At 38.2% G+C, this 17,871-nt stretch overlaps 1 pseudogene; it reads left to right on the top strand.

Moving 5' to 3' along the window:
• The first annotated feature begins 10,382 nt into the window (after window positions 1-10,382).
• Window positions 10,383-13,270, top strand: LOC122645950 (annotated as a pseudogene).
• The last annotated feature ends 4,601 nt before the right edge of the window (window positions 13,271-17,871 follow it).

Below are 17,871 nucleotides of genomic sequence, written 5' to 3'. Positions count from 1 at the left end.
TTTTCGGATAGCTATAGCCTATCCATATCCGCATCCGCTTAGCTTTGGATCGATTGATATAGTGCTAAATGGATACAAACACGGATACGAAATGGATTTTGACTATTCATTTACACGCACCCTAGGAACAGAGGCATTCTCTTCCCAAATTTTTTAATTAGAGTAGGAAGTTGAAGCTATAAAATCGTCGTGGAATTAATGCCACACCATTAAGGCCCAATATATCAATTTGGACCCAAAAACTAACGGACATAACTGATAGTTAACTGAATGAGAGTAAAATGTTCAAACTACCCTTTATTCTAAAAACTTAAAAAACCCATCTCCAACCTAATTTCTCCGGCGCAACCCTAGAACTCCTTGTTGTACCTGTGAACACCCACCTACACAACCCTTGCTCAACCCCTTGCTATATGTGGAGGAAATTTGAAGGAAATTGATGTTTATCATTCCACTCAACCGTTTGGTTGGTTGTTGAGAAAGTTCCATAGAGTGTGAGTTACAGAGGTCGGAGGAGAAAGGCATATAGCGGGGAAGAAGACGATGGCGGCCTTTCATCCTCGTTGGAGCCAGCATCCGTTGCATTCCATCCCTCGGTCCAGTGGCAGTAAGGACCTAAAGGCGAGAAAGGAGGAGAGAGAGAGAGATCCATGGTGGAAGATTTGGGAAGGCGAGATCCTCTCTCTCTCTCTCTCAGATAAGATTTCCAGGGTTATCACTAATCAAGGGTCAATATTGTTGAGGTAGTGGAAGATTTCTTCAATTGATTTTTTTGGGGCACCCAAAAGTACTGATTTTCCCCCAATGTTTTGGTTTTTCATTTCATTGTATGTTCTTGTGGGTTTTAGCCTCGAATGAACATAATTTGTGCTTTAGAATTGTCATTCTAGAATATGAATTCCTGAACTGGACCAGATTTGGTTTTAGGCCAAGATGTTGGTGGCTCTGATGCGTCGACAACAGATGGAGATGTGGGTGCGATGGCGGGTTGCAGCGGCTGGGCACACCGATCGCGGTGGTGGAGCATACAGCGATGGGCAGGATGCGTAGTGAACTAGTGTTCTCACAGATTTCTATTCCACAAATAAAGCAGACCCAAATTGATCATTTAAAAAGCCAAGCAAGCAGACCCAGATCAGCAAACCAAGAACCTAACATCCAAATCGATCAGAACAGAGTGTGTGTGTGTGTGTGTATGTGTGTGAAGCTGAAGCTGGGTTTTGATGGGTTAATTTCCCTTGTGTTTTGCTCATCTATGTGAATGAGATGAGACCCAGGAAGCTCCCTTGCAATACAGAGTTGTATATATTGAAGCGACAACCTAAAGCTTGGATTGCTTTGCAAAGAGTGGTGACTAGAGTAGCTGGGCTAGAACTCAAATTTGATGTCGTTGGTCAGGGAGGGGGCGGGGTGGGGTGGTGGTTTGGGGTCGCAGGGGCGGCGGTGGTTTGGGGTTGCAAGGCAGGGATGATGTGGGCCGCTGCAGAGGTTGGAGAGGTAACTTTGGCCAGTTGCAGTAGGTGATGCAAGCTACAATGTTCTTCGTTCGACTGAGGAAGAAGAAGATGGGGTGAAGTGCAAGAGTTCAAAGGCGGAGATGGCAGAGTTACAGAGATGAGAAGGTAGACTGGGGAAGACGAAGATAGGTAAGGTTTAGTTGTTGTAATGAAAAGGGCGACATTGACTTTACAAAATTACTAACATGGTGACATCACTATTTAATTGTTACTCAGATATTTCCGTTAGTATTTGGGCTCAAATTGATATATTGGTCTTTAGTGGGGTGGTATTAATTCCACGGTCCAACAGAAGGGGTGTTGATGAAAATTTCCCCTCCATAATAATTGAATTTAAGAGATCCATGCTTTCCACTTACTTAAAAGTAACTCTAGCCTTCCACTCTTTCCAAACATTGTAATTCAATGGACTGACCTTAGTTGTTCATAATTTTATTAATTTAAACATTTTTTTTTCTGGAAAAGGAAAGCTTTATATTAAATAAAATATCAAAGAGGGAAAGAGAGAATAAAAAAAAAAACAGAAGGCCAAAACAACAGGCCCTCACAAAACAAAAAGAGATCTCTTAATTACATGTTAGACGAGCATGTCTGCATCCCCTGAGATCCCTAACTATACAGGCTTGGATCTTCGAGGGCAAAGACTCAAAAGAGAATTCCTCCCAGCCAATAGATGACTTCAACTTGGAAAGATGATCAGCCACTTGATTAGACAATTTAAACATTTCTAATGATTGCAAAGCAAGGGACAATCTGGTGCAGTTGCATATTAAAAAAAATTTAATTAAAGTTTCAATTTGTTAGATGGATTCAACTAAAATCGCCCCCACACGTCTTTGGGTTTGAAATAGCTAGTTAGGATATTTCATGTGTTCAAGTAAACATGCATGATGTGATCACCATATGTGAAATTATCAATTATCTTCATGTATTTTTTTCTTATGTTTTAAGGGAGGAAAATAGATTTGTTGATTCTCTGGCAACGAGGTCTCTGTCGGTTACGTATACGACAGTATAGTCCATTTCCATTCCATGGACTGCGGAGTTTGTTAATACTTAATACTCCTTCCATGTATTTTACACCATGATTAAACAAAGCAGCCTCTTTCTATTAAAAAAAATTTTAATTAAATCTTTTTTTTTTTTTGTTGACCTATGGGCCCTTGAATAGTATAAATAGGCTGAATAGTACGGCCAATACATCATCATTCTTGTGCTCACCACACGCCTTGTCTCATCCATTATTTCTCTGGATAATTTTTATTCCCAAATTAAAGGTTAGTTTGATTCGAAACACGGTTGTTTATACTATATTACACTACCACCTTCTCTCTTGTTAGAGTGAATAATGATCTTCAATTTATTCATAGTCCCAAAAGGGATATATATATACATGACATACAATTAGATTTAAACAAGGTAACCCAATATTGGGTGATACAAAGAATGGGAAACCAATATTAGATGACTAAAATAGAGCGTGTATAATCCGCATGTGATGACCAACCAGTTGTGTTACTATAGATAGTTTGATCCATGTCACATGTGATAATAATCCGAGAAAAACAGTTACATGGTGAAATGCACCAGTATCAGGGTACCAAGGTAAAACAGTGGATGGATGGGGAGTGGGTAGAAGTGGCGGGTTAGGATGAGGATAAGAGGGGAAGTGGGTTGTCGGGTTGGGGTATGTGTGGTGGGCGGATGGTGTGGCGGTGTTGGGAAAAGGTTAGGGAGAAGGGTTAGGGAAACCAACCTGTGGGCGGTAAAAGAATGAGGAGGAGTAGAAAATATAGAAGTTCCAGTATGATGTATGGGCAAACCTACTCCATTACCCACTCTAACTTGATCGAAACCAGTATAAGGAGTGTTGACATTCATATTTTCTAAATCAGCAGTCAGGTGATGTGTTGCACCTGAATCAGGATACCAGGTAGAGTCAAATGTGGCAGTTGGCGTGGCAAGTAGAGCTGAGGGTGCAGGAATTGGTGGATCTTAATTCATTTAAAAATTGTATGATGACACAGAAGAATGATGCAATTGGGTGTAACGTGACAGCCCATTTAAGTGGGGAATTGCTAAATATCCCTAACAATGAGAAGACATGGAAGAATGTAGTGAAGATAGTACCTGGATATCAAACTACTACGATAGTCAGATTTAATATGGTGGAGACTAATGCAACATATCCTTTCAATGCTACTGCTGCACCTGGATATGTCTACCATTGTCATGTGAGTCTTTCTAATCATCTTAGCAATTCAGATCCTCTACGGCGCAGGTGCCCGTAGCGGCTTGTCGCCCAGCGTGGGGGTAAGGCGGTCTTTGCACGTGCAGCTCATGCACCGCTCAGACCGTTCTGGCAACATACGATAGAGGATCTGGATCCTCTTCATATAGGGGTTACTTATATATGAATTTGTACTCTTAAACACATAGATCTCTTGATTGAATTGTTTTGTTTTTTCATACATGCAGATTTTAGACCATGAAGATAACCAGATGATATGACCATTGAAGATGGTTCTTTGAAAAGCATCCGAAGCTCTGTCCTAATAAAATTTCTTTCTCAAAATTGAATAAGGCAGCCAAAGTTAGGCCGTGTTTGGTATGCATTCTAGATTGATTTCGCATTCTCACCCAAGAATACGCAATTGACTTGGAATACATTCCAACAATTAACGTATGTTATACTTTTCATTCTTTAATATGTATTAATTGTTTTACCAAAAAATAAAATATCTATTAATTGTTATACGCCCTTCTCTCTCTCTCTCTCTAAAAATGGATTGTTTATGGTCCAAGCTTGGACTGGGCCTGGGTAAGTCTTAGTCTGGGTAGACATCAACCAAGCTAGCCCAGCTTATATATAAATGTTTCAGGGTAAGGCCTGATATAGGAACTTAGGACGATTTTAGGGCCCAATTGATTGGGCCTTGGGTAAACCCAGCCGCAATTGATCCTTGTTTTATATAAATCCACTCAACAAAAAGAATTTGGAGTGGAGTTTTCAAGTTTTAAAACATCCCATCCGTCATCTGAATATCCGAAGACTTCAACAAAGGTAAAGTTTTTGACACTTTTATTGGAGACGATTGTGCAATTACAAGGAAGAACTCAAGCATATAACTACATATAACATGAGGAATTTAACGTGGTTCGACATAAATGCTTATATTCCCCTAAGAGAATCAGAGATTGTTCACTAATTCAGAGAAAAATTCTAGACCACTTTCCACCTCACGTACAATGTGATTTCCCTTTACATGTGTTTAGGTTCTTCCAACATAGACAATTTGTAGAGAATCCAAAAACCCTAAAATCATCCATATAATGATTTTCCTTCACATGAATGCTTACATTCACCCAAGAGAATTAGAAATTTCTTGTTAATTCAAAAAAACTCTCTACACTACTTTCCACCTCAGACTGTGATTTCTCAGTACTTGTGTTTAGATTTTTTCAACGGAGACAATTTGTAAGGAATCCAAAAATCCCAAAGCGGTACATATATTAATGAACCCAAAACCTTACCCAATTATAAATACATATCCGATAGTAATTGTAAAGACCCGCAAAATAAAAGACACCACCAACCCCAACAATATTTAATAAACATTAGAATAAGTCCCAACACCACGCCATCTATCCAAATTTGTAGCTCTACGTATACCATCTCCAATGCCCCTTGCAACCCCTGTTGTAGTCTCCTTGCCTGCTTTTCTTGATAGCATCCTATGAGTGCTCTGAATAGAACTTGTATTGTAATACAAGATACCCTTAATACGAGTGTGTTAAAGGCATGACGATGGGCGGTAAGCATCTTCATTGCATCACTTATATGTGAAACAGAGAACGTAAGCAAGACTTTAGTTGGCTTTCACATTTTGTGCAATTACTGTCCACTTGATCATTCTCTAATAGTAACTTTCATCCAATCGCCTCCCATTCGTTGGAAAACTCAACTTCTCTCTAAGAATGTTAGATTGGGCTGCTCTCCTTGGAGGGCATCACCCAATGAGTGTCCAATGAGGCATCCGATGGCTGGGCTGTAGGCCTATAAACGGATCGGATTCGGCTTGGATACGGATCAGATGTAATCGGATTCGGATATTTTTTGATCGAATACGGATACCTCTAAACGGATTTGGATGGATTCGGATGCGGATCGAATTCGGATTTTCGACCATCCGTTTACACCTCTGCCTTGTGTAACCCGAACCTTCCTCCCCCTAGTGGATTCAATTCACTCTCAATCTATAGTTTTAGATCATGGTTCTCTTTTCCTCATATTCTAGAACCTGTTGAATCTTCAAAAACCCTCAAGATCGTTATTTACTTAATTTTTTATAATTAAGTATTCGGATTCGGATTTTTATCGGAGTATTTGGATTTTTTTTCCAGATATCTCTAATCGAATACGGATGCCCCTAAACGGATATGGATACAGATCGAATTTGAATTTTCGGTTATTCATTTACAGCCCTACTGGGCTGTGCCAGACACATCCCGGCATGTGCCCTCCATAGTAGGTTTTCTATTAACCTAAATCCTCCATAGCAACAATTCAGATCGTCTACGGCGCAACTCCGTAGCGGCCTATGCGGGGCAGATTGGGCCGTGCACGCAATGATCGCCTTACCCCGCTCGGCAAGGTGTTTGGGCAGGGGTAAGACGATTTTTGCACGCGTGGCTCAATCAGGCCAGACAGCCGCTACGGGCAGCGCACCGTAGAGGATCTGGATCCCCATAGCAAGCAACTTACATGAAAACCTCACGTAGGTTAAGGCACATGACCAAAAAAATTTGAAAATAATTAAAAAAAAATGAAGAAAGAAGAAGAAAAGAATGCATCGGTTGGCAGCCCTAATAATCTAACGAGTTATTTTATTAGGGCTGCATTTGTTTTCTTATAATATATTTGCATGTATACATACGGTCAATAAATGATTATAATAATATAAATACCAGAATCCACGCATACCCAGATAATAAGATACAAGAGTATAAATGCTAAAGCGGAAAGTTTTCATACATGGCTGTGTAAGCCATGCATGTGAGAGGATGGGAGTTTCATGGCATTAATTAATGGGTGGGGGTTTATGACTTTTCCAACTCTTTGTGAGAGGGGACACAACCGTGCATGCATACGGTCGTGTACGAAAACTTTCCCCAATGCTAAATCTTGACCTGAAACTCCACATTCGGCATTGCCATCAGCAGAGACTTTAAGACAATGCAAAAACTAACTAAAATCTTTAAACTTCCACCTTTGGCATTGCCATTAGCAGAAAACTTAAAACAATCAACTAATTCCAAAGATAAAATTTCTATTCAAAGGAACCAATATCTCGGTCTTTCTTAGGCACCCCAGACAACATCTGAATGAACAAAACTTGGCCATCTGAATCAATCCAAGAACAGTGTCTTCACACTAGGTTCATGTGGATCCCTCTTAACCCCTCACCAGGTTTAATTTGACACCTAACAATGTGCTTGCAAAATAGAAAAGCGTTGGTTCTTTCTATAGCTCTCGTCCAACTCTAAATAATTTCTCCACACATTTCAGCTATTGGAAGAATGAAATCTGTTAATTGGAAAAATGGAGGTGCTCAAAAATTAAGTTGAATATCATCTAGTACGTTGAAGCAGGTGTGAGCATTAAAAATGTAATGTGTATTTGGTTCTTAAAAAGCTTCTTGGTGTTTGGCTTTTTGATAACATCTAAGGGCAACAATATATTGAATAACAAAAAAAAAAAAAAAAAAAGGATTTTTACTGCACATTTAAAGTGCATCCAATGGTGATCATTGCAGTTGACAGGATTAAAACTCTAAGAACGTCGGGTCAGTACACTGCCCCTTGAGAGGATAAAATTCCTAAAAAAAATTGGCATAACTGCCATTCACTTTTAAATAAAACCCTTTTAAGCTGACTCAAAAAATTGGACTGGGTTTTCCTTAGCCATATGGTGAATAGGAATTCATTCATCATGGGTCTTCAGATGCTTGCGGGAGAGTATTGAGAATGGCATTTTGCGAAACATGTTAAAATCCTATATAGGTTTGTGAACCCGAGGATGTTATGGTGAAGGAAAACTTTCTCCTAAAAATAATTGTTAAAAAAAAAAATTTCTAAAGATCAACAAAAGATATATTAATATGAAAATTTTACAAAGATAAAGTCTAAGTGAACCCAAACCAATACAATATAAGGAAGACACATCTACGGGATGACCTTCGGCATAACCATCAACATCCACCTCAAATCTAAATTGACTACATCCCTCACCTACGACATTGCCATCAGCAATAAAAAACCAATTAAAACTTAAAAAACCAAAAGTGCGATATGACCTGAATATTTCAAAAATGGCTTTGTTAACCAAGATATTCACCACACAATTAGTTAACTTAAACGTATGCATAAAAGACCAAGAAATAGATCCCAAAATAACCCTTTAAAAATCTCCATTCTAAGAATAAAATGGAATTTAAAACCTTCCTCCATGGATGTTTAGACACATGTTGAAATATAATATTGAGTTAGTTATGAATTAGATGTAATGATTAGATCGAGCCTACCTTTCACGTGTAAACATGTAATCCCTTCTAAGTATTTTCATAAACAAAAACAAAAAGGGTAGCTGATTGAATTGCAACATCAAAGTCGGAGGTTTACACCCACGAATCTTTAGCCGTTCAATTTGTCTGCTCCTCAATTTCCTCAATTACATCTAATGAGGGATAGAAATGACTACCTTACCCCTTGCCCGAATATACTGTTCAAGTGGACTCCACCTCCTTTTATTGGAGGAATTGAGAAAATTGACAGACAGGCAAATTAAGATGATAATAACAGATAGTCAAATTTGGATGGATTAATAGGATTCTTTCATGCCTTCAAAGGTCCAAACGCCAAAAGGAGCAATTTTTTATTTAATTAAACTTCTAGATATTCAAGGCCAACATCAAAATGATAAAAAGAACATCTTTATTAATTACAATGACGTCTTGAACGGTTTCATAGCGTGCAACCTAAGAGAGGTATATAGCTTTAGAACCAGCTGTATAGCTTTCTTTTCAAACAAGATCATAAGACTCTCAAATGGTTCAGACGGAAAAAGAGCCAGTCAAAAAGCTAGCAAATTCCAAACTTAAGAATTTTGATTCAATGTGGAGAAAGGAGAAGAATAATTAAAAGAGGAAAGTCTATCCCACCAATTACTTGTTAAAAAACAAAAAAACCAAGAATGTAAATTGACGAAGAAAATAATTGAAATGGTAAACGTCAATCATATAATGTATACAATGATTTACGTGATTTGACAAGATTGTTTAATTACTTCATCCACGGTGAGATGAGACCTGCATCAGTATTGATGGAGAATAGATTATAACCATTCCTCCTCACATCTCTCTTAGATTCTTTTAGAGAAAATCATCTTGCTATAAATATATAGTGAAACACTACATAGATACATATTACCAAAATACCCATGTAGCTTTTCAGGTCTTACGATCTCTTAACAACCCTTTGGAATCAGCACACAAGTGTATGCGACTGAATACAAGACATTGTACCCTCAACACTTTGCTAAGATTAGAGTTACTGCATATATATTATGAGAAAAAGAAATACATGTTTCCAGGTGTGTACTTGCCTTTCACAGTTTTTTTCTCCTCTCTTTATAAAATATGTGGGTCTCTTTTTTTTCTCCACATTTATATATTATTTAGTTATCCACTATTGGCTTGAGGTATAAGATGCCCTAATATAAACGAACAGATATAAATCTCTGTCTCTATTATTATTTTGGCACTGTAATTTAGCTCCTTAGAAATGGTGGGCAGTGAGATTAACCCACTGTGTTCGTCAATACATTAACTAATAGCTGAATAGCTAGGCTTTAACAAACAATAGTAAAGATATACGCGTCTAGGACTGTAACTTCAAAGTGCAGAACAGCTGAAGTGGGGCTCCTTTTCCCCCATTTTTCTTCCTAATTTTATTTAACCCAGACAACCTTTTAGGAAAGAGAAAAAAAAGATCCAACTAGGGAAGTAGAAAAGCACAAAGGCTCTTAATTTCTTTGGTTCATACAAATCCTTAATAAGAGAATTTAAGAGAGAATCCATGCATTCAAACTGATCTTAATCAAGGTATGTTTATGAACCCTCTTCATTCAGTGTATTGATTGGACTCTTAATTAGGTCATGTCACCTAAGAAACCAAACACAATTTGGATCCTCTCTTGTCCACACACACCCACTCCCGCACCCACGTAAAGAAGATGGAGGCCGGAGAAGAATGAGAAGACAAAGGTAGAAATTTTTCCACTTACTTAAAAGTAACCCTACTAGCTTTCCACCATTTTATTAATTTAAACATTTCTAATGATCGCAAGGGAAGGGACAATCTGGTGAAGTTGCAAACTAAACCAATTTGTTTGATGGATTCAACTAAAAACCCACCATATTGCTTGCTTAGGCAGCCAATTTGAATTGCGCCTGCACGCGGCTTTGGGTTTGAAATAGGAGACTTTGCATGTGGTCAAGGAATGTTGCAATTAGTAGTCATTGCTCGATTATATATATATAGGGGTGAGTAGTATGGCCAATTCATCATCAATCTTGTTGCTCACCACACGCCTTGTCTCATCCATTCTTTTCTTTTCTCTGGATAATTTTCATTCCCAAATTAAGGTTAGTTTGATTCGAAACAAGGGTGCTTATACAAGGGACCTTCTCTCTCACAGTAGTGCCTTAACCCAATTTAATGACTTCCGTATATCCATTCCATAAACTGACTTGTTTTACTTTGGCTTTCTGTTTACAGACAAATCAACACTTCAAGTCTACAAGAATGGGGGATAACAGATTATTATCAATCTTTGTAGTGTTAATCGTGCTGATTTGTGGTGGAGCGCTCACCCCAGTACCGTCAACCGCTGCGGAAACTCCGGTGACTGATGCAACCCTTCACCAAGTTTCTGCTTCTCTGCAAATGTATGTTGATGAGCTCCCCCAAATTCCAAAGCTCTCTGGTTATTCAATGCAACACCGCAGCTCACCAGCACCTGGAAATCTCACCATAGGCATGTTCGAGAAGACATGGGTATATAAATTCTTCCTCTTCTAGCTAATCCTTACAAAAACCACCCCTCGGCACCCCCTAGAAGTTGAAAATGGATATCATTTGCACGTACGTACATTTGAGAGGCAACCACATGTCCGTTTTGTTTTCATAAATACCCCTCATCCCCTTTAAATGGCAAAAATGGACATATGATTGCCTCTCATATTTACGTGCATGTACGTGCACATGCACCTAGTTTAATTTAGGTGATAAAGATTTCAAAAGAAATAATCTTATTGCATCCATCATAAATTAGATTTTAATAATCATTTAAAGCAAAAGAGCTAGAATTGCATTCCATCATGCACCGCTTATGGATGGATGCAAGAATTCTCGTACTTATGCATTGTTGGGGTTCCACGCAGAAGACCAAAGTAATAATCTCACATCGGATGTGAATAGTTCGATATAGAGAATTATATATTCTTTATCCCCTCCAGTTCCATGCCCGGCTAGTTCCCCAGTGCCTCTAACGAGAGGGGGGCGCAATGACCACCCTAACCCTACCCGAACACTGCTTGGGTTGAGTCAACCCCCCCCCCCCCCCCAAAAAAAAAAATAAATTTATTAGAGGCACTGGAGAACTAGGCCGGGCAGAGAACTGGAGGAAATAATTTTCCTAGGTATTTAGGAACCTTTTTCTTTAATGGCTAAACATTAAGGATGAGTTCTACCCAAGTCTTTAACAAGCGAGCAACATCTTTACAAAGGAAGCTTGTATTTGATAGTGAAAAAATTCCACTTATGGTATGCGTTAAATTAAGATCAATCACGTATTAATAGTATTTGGTTTTTTCATGCTCATGCAGAAATTCCACCGTGATTTACCTAAAACAACAGTCTTCGCATATGGTACATCGGCAGAGGAGGCAACCATACCTGGACCAGTGATCGAGGCCTTGAAACAGGTGCCAACATCAGTGACATGGGAGAATCACCTTCCTCAAAACCACATCTTCTCATGGGACCACACCATCACCACTGCCATCCCTAAGAATGGTGGAGTTCCAACGGTTGTCCATCTCCATGGTGGCGTCCATCCACCACAAGACGACGGTCACCCACTCTCCTGGTTCACCTCCAATTTCAATGATACCGGCTCTCAATGGACCCAAGCAACCTACACATACCCAAACGTCCAAGCTGCCGGTAACTTATGGTACCATGATCATGCACTTGGATTAACACGTGTCAACCTCTTAGCAGGCCTGATTGGGCCTTACGTCATCCGTGATCCAAAAGTAGAAAACCCTTTGAACCTCCCATCTGGATCAGAGTTTGATCGGCACTTGATGATCATCGATCGAAGCTTCTTCAAAAATGGATCCATCTACATCAACTCAACTGGTGATAACCCCTCCATTCACCCACAATGGCAACCAGAATATTTTGGTGATGCCATTATAGTTAACGGTAAGGCTTGGCCATATCTTAAGGTCCAACGAAGGAAGTATCGTTTTAGGATCATCAATGCCGCCAATGCAAGATACTTTTAACTTCTCCTTATCCAATGGCCTCCCATTCGTCCAAATAGGATCTGATTCATCATACCTTAACTCCCCAGTCCAGACTCAGAGTATTCTCCTAGCCCCCGCTGAGATTGCCGATGTTGTAATTGACTTCTCACCTTCTCAAACCAATGAGTCTATCTTAACCAATACTGCACCTTACCCGTACCCGACAGGCAGCCCGGTAGACCAGCTGAGCGGAAACGTCATGAAGTTCATCATTGCATCGGGTAATCCGACCCGCCCCGATAATTCAAAAATCCCAAAAAGCCTAGTGAATTATCCGGTAGCAACAAGTGAAGGTGTAGTGCAGAAGAGGTATATCGTATTGTATGAGTATGATAGTGCTACCGAAAACCCAACCCATCTCTATATTAATGGGAAAAGCTTCTCGGATCCGGTGACGGAAACTCCGAGATCCGGTACCAGCGAGGTTTGGGAGGTGATCAACTTGACCCCAGATAATCACCCACTCCACATCCATTTAGCCACCTTCCAGGCAATCAAGGTTCAAGGGCTGGTAAATGAAACTACGTTCTCCGATTGTATGACAGCAAAGAACGATGCAATTGCATGCAACGTGACAGACTATGCGATTGGGCAATTGTTAACAATCCCTAACTATGAGAAGACATGGAAGAATGTAGTGAAGATAGAGCCTGGATACCAAACTACTGTGGTTGTCAAGTTTAATATGGTGGAGACCAATACAACATATCCCTTCAATGTCACTGCTGCACCTGGATATGTCTACCATTGTCATGTAAGCTTCTCTAATCATGGATATCCTCTTGGTTATTTATATAAAAAAAAAAAGAGAAAAAAAAAGAGCGTATTTAGTGCACGAGACTCCCATCACATATAGGTTTGGGGAGGATCATAATGCATGCAACTTTATCCCTGCTTTTACAAAGAGACTGTTTCCAGACTCGAACCCGTGACTATTTGATCACAATGGAGCAACCTTAATTATATACCGTTGCACCAAGTCCCACCCTCTCTCTTTGTTAGTTATATAATCTCTTACTAATCTTTTGTTTCTCATTTATGCAGATTTTGGACCATGAGGATAATGAGATGATACGACCAATGAAGTTGACTCTTTGAACAAGGAAAAATGGAAACCAAACTTGAGTTACTAATAAGTTATATAGGATATTAACTCATGTAATCTATAGTTCTCAAAATTTTAGTTTGATTCTTATTGTTGATGAATTGGATCCCACGTTCTAAAATCAAATATTGTAATAGAGTCAACAAAAACTACATCAAATAATGTTTCTGTAGATATTTCTGATTTATATATATTATTGATAAATAAAGATGAAATTAGGGATTCTTTAATGAGAGAATAATGCAAACTGTCGAGTTTGGACTATGGCAATAGCGTACATCACAAATCATTCTCCCTCTCTTTTCCCATGCTTTAAGTTGTGAAATTAATTGCAGGCCAAGACGGTTTTACCATGTCGCAAAACTAAGCTTTAATAAAATGGTATGGAAGTCAATATTTAGAAAATTATGAGATATGGATCGGGAGAGTCAAGAAGGCATTTTAAAGGGTTTAACATGACTCTTTAAGGATACATGAAGATTTACAACTTTTCAAGGAAGCAATGTAACTTTCTAAGGTTATAAGGTAGAACACTCCAAAGTTCCACAATATTCAACTGAATAAAATTTCTTTAATCAATTTGTCACTATTTATTACCGTTTCACTTAGCTGTACATCCTTATCCTTCCACCTGTACATCCTTATCCTGTATCATGTACAACTATATCCTTCCATCTTTACATTCATATCTTGTATATCCAGTTCCCTTTTATAAAGGGATCAATTACCTTAGATTAGGGAGAGAATTTCTCCATCTATACTTGTATATATATATATACCTTCACTGATAATGAAAAGACATAGAGTGCATTCACCACAATATTCTCCTATTTACACTATTGAATGAGCATAGAAAGAAAAATAAAATCTAATTTGCAAGCATTAATTGCATTCTATCCTACGACTACAATTAAATCAAAATTTACATCATAAAATAAAGGAAAAGTTAATCCTAATCTAAGCTACACTCCTTGACAATTAGAAATACCAAAATTAATAAAAACTAAATTAAAGAATTTCTGTCTCTCTCTCCTCAAAATTCTTCCCAAGGAGGGAGAACTCTCAAAAGTCAAAACTGTGCAAGGTTGTTGTCCATGTGGCGTCTTCTCTTTTGTTGATATTCTAATCAACAAAAGCCTTACTAAAATATAGGAAAGAAATAAAACAAGGAGAGATCTCATTAATCAATTCTTCCCAAAACCCAACTCTATTAGATTGTCTTTCCTTTAAAACCGATACCTCTTAGATAGATTTTCCAATTCCTAAAATATAGGAATGTGAAGGTAATGAATTATAGAAATCGGCTAAGGGCAGCTTGCCATCGGTTAGAGGTCTTCTTGAAGTCAAATCCACATGACAAGGTGTAAATCGACCTTGATGATGTGGTATAGTTTGAACCGATTTGAATCTTGGTCTTGGCTTAGTTTGGCATGCAGGCCTGGGCCTGCATCAAATATAGTTAAAAGAATCATTCCATGTCTATTTCGTCATCCCTCTGCAATAGGTCTATAACAGGGTTGGACAGAGGCAGTCTGGCCAATGAGAGAATGCATGGGGGCATCCAACAAGTGTGGGAATTTTTCATTTCTTGGGGCGAGGCGGTTATTTCTCCCATTTCGTGTCTTAGCGCAAGCTTCACGAAGTCTAGTAGCCTTTTATTTTCGTATTAAATATACTATTTAATCAAGAGATAAGATTGGCATCGTTGAAGAGGAGCCGCAACTGAGAGAGATAATCTTAGTTGGATGGTACGGAGAAAAGAAATTAGAAGCAGCGGCGTTGGAAGTGGTTGTCTTCATCAAGAAGAGAAGGAAGGAGAACAGAGAGAAGTGGCTAAAGGAGAGCGTGGAGAAGAGAAGAGGTTTTTGCTTCTCCGGAATTCTGCATTCCTTATCCTCCTGGAGCTGTGGGTTGGCCGGAATGGCAGCGATGAAAGCGACGACGGCAACCAAGGAGAAGAAGAAGCCAAAAAAAAAAAAAAAAAAAATCAAGAAGAAGAAGAAAGGGTTAGAGAGGAAAGAGGATTTGAAGAAGGCAAAGTTGTCATTTTACATTGTATTATTTAACAGTTTTTGGTTAATAATATTAGAAGAGGGTAAAATTGGCATTTTACATTGTATTATTTAACACCGTCCAATCAGAAAGGGTGCGACTGTATAATTTAGAAACACAGGGGGTCACTTTGTATTTACGACAAACCTCAGGGGTCGCAGACTCGCAGTGTAATTTTTCCATTAAATAATTCTAAACATGGAAAGGGATGAGGCCATGGGGTGCAGCTGCTTGCGATTAAAACTTTTTAAAGTTCGGGTTTGTTTAACAAATCCAACTTAATTTCCAAACAAATTGGTTTGAAATAGATCAGTTTGTCTGTGATCTGGTAAACATGTACGCCATTTTTTATTATTATTTATAGGGTTAGTAGAACGTCCAATTCATAACTATTCTTGTGCTCATCACACGCGTCCTATTTTACCAAAAAAAAATAAAAAAAAATCACACGTTTCCTCTCATCAAAGGCTTGCTAAACGAGCACATGTTTTTCAAGAGAGAGAAAAAGTGTGTGAACGAAAGAGAGAAGGTAAAAGATTTGAATCCCATGAAGGATGGCCACCTCCTTCTAGCAATTTATAGAGGGGAAGTACCGAAGTAACAACACACAAGTCTGAACATTACGGACACCCATTCAAAATGAATTTTTACTAAAGGTGAGCAAGATTTTAATTAAAAGTGAAAATACAAATGTTTAACATTCAGGTATACCTAGATGAATATCACAAAAAAAAAAAAAAAAAAAAAAAAAAAGATATATATATGCATTCGAAATGAATAATAGAGATTTAATTGCCTGCCAAAAAAAAATTTGATTGTTTGAAAAAGTTTCTAAATCAAGGCTGATGGATGCACCTCTTTAGACAAGCATGTCTCTACATATAGACACATGCTTCTTAAAGAGACATTTGTCCACATACATTGTGTCTAGATCTCTTTAGATGTTTCTAGAAGATACACTTGTCCATAAGTTATATCATATACCTCTCCATTACCAAAAAAAATATCATATAGCTCTCCACATTTGTAGATCCCTAGATGTTTCTAAAAGATACACTTTTCCATGTTTAGATGTAGAGGTTCATCTCTATAATGTATAGACACAACTCCAAAGCCCACCCATACCAGAGGTATTTTTGAAATTTTTGTATTTTAAAAATCATTAATAAAAAAGTTCACAAAGTTACAAAATACCAACAAAAAATGGTATGATCACATTAGATGATGGGACAAATCATTGCAGATGTCTTTTAAATTTAAATTAACTGTAAATTTAATAAATCACATTACAGAATACGAGTGAATTCAAACTTTTGAACTTTTTCTTCATTGATATAACCGACTAACTAACCATCCATATTTTACCATTTGACCCAACCTTTTTTTATTACTGATTCTCCTATATATGATGCCAATAAAATGTGAAAAATAAAAAAGGATACAAAAAAGAATGGACATTACTTATTTGTTCTCTCTAAAGAGGACCTTCCCACTTCAGAAGTAATTGCTTTGATGTTTGAATGTTGATTGCTTACCCTGACCCTATAACTATGTTGGGAGATAAGTCCCATATCGCCTACTAACAAGCCTATAGGTTTGGGAGTCTCTCTCTCTAACATTTTCAACTTTTGGGATGAAAACTTTACATGGTATATTAGAACGAGTTTTCATTGTGTCCATGTGTTTGCAACACAAATTGAGTCTTATATTGGTCACTAACAAGCCTATAACCCCCCTTATACACTTGGGAGTCCCTCTACGTAACGGTTCAAACTTTTGGAATTGAAAGTTTACAAAATAATTAAAGCTCAGTCAACCAAATTTTTTCAGTCTAATGCTTGTAGGGGGGCTAGAAGCCATTATCTGGCGCAGTTTTACTTGCAAAATGTGAGAAAATTTGTTTGATAATTAAGAACATGATTTTGAAAAAACCAGACTGGAATAACTAGAATTGATGATGACCAGTGCAAATTCCGATTGACCTTGATTCTTTGCTGAGTCTAACAGAGTTGGGCCAAATAAGATTGAATTCAACTCTTGGCCAATTCGATCTAAGACTATTCGATTTCAAATCAATGGTGACCGATCCTGTTCCCCCATTCCAGGTTTTATTAGTTAGTACTCCCTAATTAAAAAGATGTCATGGGTTACTTAACTTAGTTAACTTAGAAGTAATTAACCTTGTTAACTTAGTATTAACTATTAATCTAGCGCTAATACTAAGTCTCCCCTAGTTCCCCCCTCCCTACCTAGCTTTAGTTAGTCTGAATTCTGCATCTGCCCAGATTGGTGCCGTCAGCCCAGCAAAGTTGGATTTCCCCACACGACTTATACAATTACAAGTCAAAATCATCGTTGCTGTTCTCCAAAAAACTACGAAAAAAATAGGTTGGAAGGTGACCATAAAGCATTCTTAACTGGTTATATATAAGGGGCCGGGTGACATTAATGTTGCCCAATTCATCCTAAATCTTGTGCTCGGCATTGGCATTGAGCACACACCTCGCTCACTCATACTAATTTCCTTTGGCTGCTCTGTTTA

Source organism: Telopea speciosissima, chromosome 11 (genome assembly GCF_018873765.1).
Source record: "Telopea speciosissima isolate NSW1024214 ecotype Mountain lineage chromosome 11, Tspe_v1, whole genome shotgun sequence".
Classification (NCBI taxonomy): Eukaryota; Viridiplantae; Streptophyta; class Magnoliopsida; order Proteales; family Proteaceae; genus Telopea; species Telopea speciosissima.
This window is presented reverse-complemented; position numbering and strand designations above follow the sequence as displayed.